Raw genomic sequence first — 8,641 nt, 5'->3', positions numbered from 1 at the left:
TTTGAGTATCATTTTGTACGCTTTAATTTTGTAACTTGAACTACTTCTAAGATGAAAATAAGTAACTCACCAACTAGTGATTTCTTACCGTTTATTTTTCTGAAATTCTGTACTATATCTACCCTTTTGTCTGTTTTTTTCTCTTTAAATAAAAAGAATGTTTAAAAAAAAGATTTGCCCTATGCAAAGGAAGAACACAGGTAATGTTTCTCCAAGTCCAGTATGCATCAGGAACCAGGTTAGGTTCAGTATGTTTATTTAACTCTTAGGAAACGCATGAAGTGGGCATTATTATGCTAATTGTATTACTTTGTAAACAGGTTCATAGAGATCAAACACTTGCCTAAGTTACACAGGTGATACGTACTATACTGAAAGAGGTATGTTAATATGTAGTAGGTTGTACCCATGGAGTTAGAGGGCTATTAGGAAAAATACATAGTGAAAAGGCCAAGAGAATAAGGGGGATCAGAAAAAGATGACATAGCAAGAATGTAAATGGAATGGTCTGTACTCAGACATACACACATCAGTTGTGTTGATAAATTCAGACATACCACACATCAGTTGTGTGACTTTGAGAATGACTGGGATCTATCTTTTGTTATTTCTGTATTTCTAGATAGATAGATAGATAATAGGACATTTAATCCATTTTCTATGTATTTGTTATAAAATCAGTTTTGATGTAATGTTTTACTGAGATGAAGAAAAGATCACCATAATATTTATGAAAAAAAAATTTTTTTGGTACCAGGGATTGAACTCATGATCTTGCGCTTACCAGGCAAGCACTTATGCCACTGAGCTAAACCCTGGCCTTTATTTATGAAAAATTATACCAAACATGTTTACATAATAAAATTGTCTAAGAAAAAGCAAGGATCGTTGAATGCAAATTACAACTAAAAAGCTGGAACGGTTTAACTCTTTATTGTGCACTGAGGCAAGCAGTAATGAAGAAGTACTTGGTTTCTGAAGTAAACATGACTGTATTATGGTAGATGAAGAGGGTGCTTGGTTGGTTGTCTCAGCTATTAATATTGCAGAAAGCAAGACCATCTTTGAAGAGTGAAGCTACACAAATCGGGACATCTTTGGCTCCTCTGTACAGCACAGGACGCCATCAGTGCAGGCTGAACCCTACAAAGGTATTTTGTTGATCCCTCGACATTCCATGGCAGCTGCCCATATCACTCCCTGACTGCACAGGGTTACAGAAGCTTCACCACCTCAAGACTATGGTTTGCACAAGAAGGGATCAGAAAGGAAGAGGATCAGAAAGGAAGAGGAAGAAAATGCTGGGTGCCTTCCACTGAGAGTAACTCAGAACCCATTTCTACTCAACACCCTCTGGTCCCACCTGTCAGTGAGGTTGGGGGTGGAGTGGACAGTATGACCTTCCCTATGGACAGATGGAAACTGAAAGTGAAGTGGCGTTGAAAGCCTGCCAGAGAGTGTGAGGAGGGGGAGTTTCACACTGAGTAAATGTGCGAACTATTTCACACATGTATTAGGGAAAACAGAAGCGAGTTTTGAGAACTTTAGTAAAGGCGTGGTCAAGTAACACTGAAGATACAATTAAAGGCCATAAATTTATGGTAGTTTTAGTCTGTGTTGTTTTGCTTTTCTGAGTGTGGGAGGGAAAGGCTGCAGACTGACATAGCTAGGAGTCAGGGGGCAGAAATTACATCGCAATCACGGAGAGAATTTGAATAATTTCTTATAAAACATCAAATCCGGGCAAAAAGCCAAGTGCAGTCAGAAGGGGCTAAGAGCCTTGGCCAAAAACACTTCAGCGCTGACTGATGCTCTAGGTGCCTGGACACATGGGTCGGCGTACTGGAGGTTGATGTTCCCATGAACAGAACAATGTGCCAGGAAAATGTTTTTCTAAATTAATGGAAATAATAATAACATGTCCAGAATTGTTTTCTATGGGGTATTTTGCACTTTAGTGAAGAAAGACAACAATAATAATACATGAAAACACAGAAAAAGAAAATAGTTTGACATCCTCATACCCATAATGAGGAAGGAGGGGACTAGTAAATTAGAATTGTTGAGGGTGTTATTTTTTTCACCTTCTATTTACTAAGGAAGAGGCATCCACATCTTTACCTATGTTTTTAATCTTATAGCTAATCGTGGAAAACCATGTTTAATGTTAATGCCACTTGTCGACAAGGAAACTTATGAGACCAACACTCACTGGAAATACTGAGTCGAGTTTAATATGGCTTCTGAATTTTAAAAAATGACTCAAATACTCATTGTTTTGAGAAGAATGTTATACATTTAGGGAAAACATTTATTTTTCATTAAAAATGTAGTTTTGTGACTTTATAAACCAGACACATATAATCTTGAATTTAGGAGCTTTGAGTTGGGCACCTACCTTACTTAAATCGAACCCAAGCAAAATTGTATCTGTATCTAACTTGAAATTTAATCTATGCTTATTATAAGCATGTTTGGGGGGTCTGATATGAATTTTTCTACTAGATAGTTGATGATTTAAATTAAATTAAATGTCAGTTTCTTCAGTCTTTATTTTTTTTTAAGTACATGTTTCCAAAGGTAAGGTTTCTGTTCCTCAAGAGGACTGTCACATGCACCAGATACATCTTAATTCTTTCTTCAATCCCTCCCCCTCCCCTACTTCATATGGGAAAAATTTATCTTCCTACTTTTTGTTACCTATCATTAACTTTGCTTTTTATTTATATTTTGGGTTTCCATAGAAGATAAACCATATGATACTTAAGAATGTGCATCTGGTTGATTTCATTAGCATTATGATCTCCAGATTTATTCGTGTCTTACAAATGACTTAATTTTCTCCTGATTTTTGGATGTCATTACCTCATCCTTTTATGGTCTTCCATACATAGACTAAAAACATGAGAAGCCGGTAGGTTAGATGTACACAGTATTACACAGATGGTGCCAAAAATACAAACAATTCTTAAAAGATAATATGACTTATTTTCATCATCTAAAATTAAGCTAAAATCTTTTTATCATGATTTAGCCTTTAAAATATATATATATATATATATATATATATATATATATATATGAAAAGACCAAAAGTTTCCTTTAATGTTTGACTAACAAAATCTACACTATAGAATATTATAAGGGTGAGTGGGCATTTCAGTTTCACCTGTGTTGTTCTCTAAACTAGTCTCTCATTGGCTAGAAATGTACTTCCTTTTCTCTTTTAGCGTTTGTGACATAATGAATACTAAAGCAATCTAGGTAGTACAAATAATTCCATCAGTGGTGAAGTTTGGCTTGACATTCTTCTATATACTGTGAAGAAAAGAACATTTTTAACATTGAAACTATACTGAAAACATTGTCTTTGAATTTTACACTTTAGTGTGCTCTCATTAACTTTGTTTCTGTATAAAACAACATATGCTTTGTAAATTGCCTGATCTGAAAAATGGAACACAATCTTCCTCTCGTATCTTTAATGCAGGTTAACATCCTGTTTTAAAAATGTTTTAACATATAGCATAGTAAACACATAACACAAACAATATATTTCTGCTTAATGAAAAAAATGAGTAGATACAGTAATTTACTAGGGTCACTTAAATGTTGTTTCCTTTGGGTTATTTGGAAATAAAAGAGAATCAAAACTGTTAAATTGTGACTCACGATTTGTTGCTGAAAAAGGAGAGAAGTAAATGTTTTCTATCCTTTCTGTAACGCAGAATATTTTTTGAATTTATTAGATACCCAAGAAATTATTTAATAAGCCTTGCCAATTGAAGAATTCATTTTTTTCATATGATTTGCATTAAACAAATAGATTGTCCATAAGATAGCTTATTTTTAAGATTGAAATTAGTAGAATCCAAATTTTTGAAAAACAGATTTTGCTCTTTTATATTTATCATTAAATAAAACTACTGGAAATATACAAAAGTAAAATCTCATTTTAAAACTAGCATTTACCACTAATAAATGAATTATTTGCAATATGTACCCACGAATTCTAGCTGTGTAGAAATTCTATTTCTATGAAATTAATGAAGGCACCTGAGGGAAGAAGCTGAGATTCTAAAGAAATGTTTCTCATTAGGCCTTTGCCATAAACATGAGAGTCGCGTGCTGACTCCTGCAGGCGCGTGAGAGTGTGTCCCTGTACCCTGGTCAGCCTCGTGGAAATGCTGCTGTCACGACCAGCTCAAAGGGTCATTGCTGTCAGGAGATCACTCACCCCAGAATGCCACATAACCCCGGCTTCATCTTGAATTTTAGATGACTGCAGGTGAAAAATCTCCTCACACAATTTTATGCTCCTTTGTTTTTTGACAGTCTCTGAGGCTTCTTACCAAAGCTGCCTGTGGATTATCATGTTTCTTTAAGGGAAAGCAAATTAATAAGTTGTCAGAAATATTTTCTGTATACACATACACATATACACACACTAACATATGCTAATTGGAGATCATATCCAGACACACCCACAGGATTTTCTTAGTTTATTTTTGTTAATAAATGTAAATACTTTTTTTCTGACTTGCATTTGTAAAACATCAGAAAGTTATCACTGTGACTGACACTAACATCCACAAGTCCACCCGGGACTACCTGGTAACACACACACACACACACTGTGCAGACTCGGAGGAGTTAACAGCTCCCGGGCAGGTTTATTCAGCATTACATTCACACATCTTATCTTTTCCCCCAAAATCAATATCTGCAAATAATAAATGAGATCCCAGAGGGTTGGGTTAAGCGCCAATCGCCACAAAGCAGCTCTGCAATTGGTCATTGGCCCAATAATGCAGGTGAGGGCCACACTGTAGAACATCTTTAGCAGACTGTAATAGAAAATTAATAGCTTTCAAATCAGCACCAGGGGTACCCTAAGGATTATATAATAGCTTGAGTTAGAACAATCACCCAACTCCGGGAAAGATAAAATGTCATAAAATCCGAGACAGACACAAAAACTCCACCATTGCGCTTCATTTGTTCCATGCACACTGAAGTGTACTCAGACAATAAAAGCATGTTGCCAACTGTGTGCTAATAATGGGTGCCACACAGGGGCGCATGGCTTCTCTGTGTAGTTTAGATATCACAATACGCTGATTTACCTCCATGAACTGAAAATCTGTGCATGGTAAATATTTGTCCTTAAAAGCAATAAAAAAAGATAAGCATCCCACACAAGTCTTCACCTCATATTAAAACTTTGTGAGGCAACAGAGTTACTCCATAGAAAGCCCAAGCTTTATCTGTTTTCTTATCTGACCATTCTTTCATCCATGGAGCCCAGAACTACAGCCTGACCATTAATTCTTAAGAGAGCATAAAAATGAATCAAATCACTTCTTTGCACACACGTGGGCTCACAGAACTAGGAACCAGATCTACCAATGACAAATAAGTCAAGAACCTGAATCCTTCCTATCTCAAAGCAAGGGCAGAGAATTTGTGAGCTGCCTCAAATAAACTACCCTGCTGTAAGGAGACAATAACGTGGTTGAGTATCAATTATTTATTTACTCACTTTCAATGCCAGGCAAATTGTGTATACTGAAGGTCCCCAAGATAAAACTCTAATGGGTTTTTTTTTGTCTACACTGAACATGCTAAAGACAAGTAGAGAGACAACAAAATATTTCTAAGCTTTACAATAAAGCTTAGCCTGTTTCTTTGCATTAGTCGGCATTTGAAAAACAGATTGGTTTACATTTTTACAAAAACATTTCTTTTCACCTCAAAGCAAAACCATGAACAAGTGAAACTGTTAAATCAGCAGCTTTGTCTCCTAATTTTTTTCTTGACAAGTAAAATAATGGGGTTTCCAAGCATATTTCTAAGTGTTGGCTATCAAGTCTAAATTATGGTACTTCCTTCTTAAACTCCAAGATTAACAATCAGCATTAAGTAGAAAATAAGAACTAAACAAAAACCATAACACAGATCCTTGAGAAAGCACAGACAGTAAGGAACAGTAGAGACTTACCACGGGCTTCCAACCTCCAGTCATTCTCCAAAGCTGATTTTCTCACAGGCTACTTTGTCTTCTACTTTTTGAAGGATTTTCACCACCTAATTAAGCACTACCTGTAAAGGTCTGAATTAACAGGTAAAATCTTCCTTCTCAGCTTTTTCCCTACAGGTCCTTTCCCTGAGTGGCTTGTGCCACACACACAAAATGGCACCTTTCTCTTGATGCAGATGCAGGCGTTCTGTACCCAGCCTGTGTGTGTGTGTGCCACGGGACACCGGTTCCTATCACACGCTTGTTAGCTTGTTCAATCTATGGCAATCACTTCAGTCCCAGGGGTTGAAAGACACAAGACACAGGGAAGGGGAAAAGCAAAAGCTGAAGAAAGATCAATACGGCACTGCGAAACAAGAAGTGTAGGCTATTTACTTTTCATTGATCTGATGATGCAGGAGAAACACCTCAAACTGGCATTAAATTGCAGGAATACATCTTCTGTGTTTTTTCACCTCTAGGTCAGGATAGAGCTAAAAAGAAATTAGAACAAACAGAAACTAATCACTGGAGTACAATAAAACTATTAATCCGCATTACAAATCCACAGGTAACATAATTAAATTTCAGGTTGAATGAGGTTCTCAACAAAACAGATACTTCCCAGATTTGGCTTGGTTTTGTTTTTTAAGTTGTTTCAATGTGTACCTGGAACAACTTCAAAACAGTATGATGTGAGGACTAAATTGAACCAATTCTTGATGTCTGGCTAGAGGGTCAGAGTTATTCTGCAAAAATCCCTAAGAAAGATAAATGCCCAAAAACTAATTAGAAACAGGTTCAACTCTAGTCACAGAGTGAAGTGCTGAACTTGAGTTCCTGTGTTGTAATGTAAAGAGCCCTCAAGCAGATTGGAATTTTTTTAAGATTTTGTAACAGAAACCTGAGCCATTTTCCTTTAGATCAGGGCTGGGATAGGGCTCAGCAACCGAGCAGATAGCAGGTTCCTGGCCTTGGGATCGATGACTCACACCTCAAAACTTATATATAGATAATTGATATATATTTATAGTATGTACAAACAATAACACGTGACTCCCACCATGATGTAACTTGAAAAAACTTATTAGACTAGTTATATACCCTTTGATTTCAATGATAAGAAAATTCTAAATCTTTATTCATTTTTCCATCTATTCATTAACTCATAAGGCTTTCTTAAGGGTCATCTTATGCAACTATACATATACCCAGACCTATAATTTTAGTGTGCCCTGGTTTTTTAGCTGTATAAAAATTTAAGAATTCAGAAGACCTTTGAAATTGAATGTATATCAAACTTACCAAAATCATCTTAGAGATAGCTGGTGAATGTATTCGGAGTTCGTGTGTTTCAATTCCAATTACTTTTCTGACCCACAGCATTTAAAAACCTTGCTTTGAATTTGCTAACTGAAGTTCTCGAGGTTCAGAAGAAATGAATGACCATGTAGGCTCAGCCATGAATCTTTACTGAGAATGCAGCGGAATTCTTTTCTTCTTCAACAGTTTTGTGCTTTTTCTCAAGTTGCCTCAAAATTCCAAGCCAAAAAGCTAAAACTTCTCCATACCAGAGCAATCTTTTTTCTTTTGATTCATACCCTAAGGCAATACTTTCCTCATTGCTAATTTTATTATCAAAAACTACAGTAATGTTAAGACATGGTTAAATTTCCTTTTACTAAAATTCCAGTTATCCTTTGAAGGCTGAAATTATACTGTTTTCTAATTTAATGCATTTTAACACTAAGGCTTAAAATTTATGACTGAAAATTGTAATGACTGTTGAATGCAATCGTTTCTAGGGATTCTAGTATTTCCTGTCTCCGGTAGTCCCCGTTTTCTTTTCTTTTCTTTTTTTTTTTAAAGGAAAAAAAAAAACAGTCTAAGGGTACAAGTAATACAGAATTACAAAAAAAATGATAAGAAATCACTAGTTAATAGATTACATATTGTCATCTTAAAAATAGTTCTTCAAGTTACAGGATTAAAGCATACAAAGTGGACATTCAGACAGTGAGACTGCAAACAGCTGTGTTCAATGATCCAACAAAAACTCAGTAATGTGGTCATCTATCTTAACACACCTAAATACACTTGCAGTTGTATCCTTTAGAGCACTTTTTTTCCTCTCTTTTTTACAACAAAATTTACACATTTTGGGATTCATTACTCCCACAGCTCTTATTTTTTTGGAAGAGAAAAAAAATCAAATATGACAAAACAAAGCAGTCAGTCAAAACCAAGGATAGACATAGCACATGATGTAAAAACAGAATACAAGATTATCAACAATGGTTACCATAATGCCTCTTGCTTCCTTAAAAAAGAATTGCCTGTATCATTAGGTATAAAAAGGTTGAACAAAACGGTACAGAACAAGACCAATAAAAACTAAACATTGGAAACACTACAAGACTTCTAAAGAAGATAATAGTCAAACACGAATGGGCATCATAGTGAATCTTATTGCCTTCAAAGTAGTTGCCTATACCGTCAAACGATACTATCAAAAGAAAAGAACAGAATAAAATCAGTCAAAACAAGATAGTGGGAGTAATATAGGGCTTCAAATCAAGTTAATAGGAAATCAAAAAGTTACTATAATATATCCTGCTAATT

Source organism: Cavia porcellus, unplaced genomic scaffold (genome assembly GCF_034190915.1).
Source record: "Cavia porcellus strain 051 isolate PalLab524CR breed Dunkin Hartley unplaced genomic scaffold, mCavPor4.1 scaffold_2, whole genome shotgun sequence".
Classification (NCBI taxonomy): domain Eukaryota; kingdom Metazoa; phylum Chordata; class Mammalia; order Rodentia; family Caviidae; genus Cavia; species Cavia porcellus.
The sequence above is the reverse complement of the archived record's forward strand: the minus strand, read 5'-3'. Positions refer to the sequence as shown.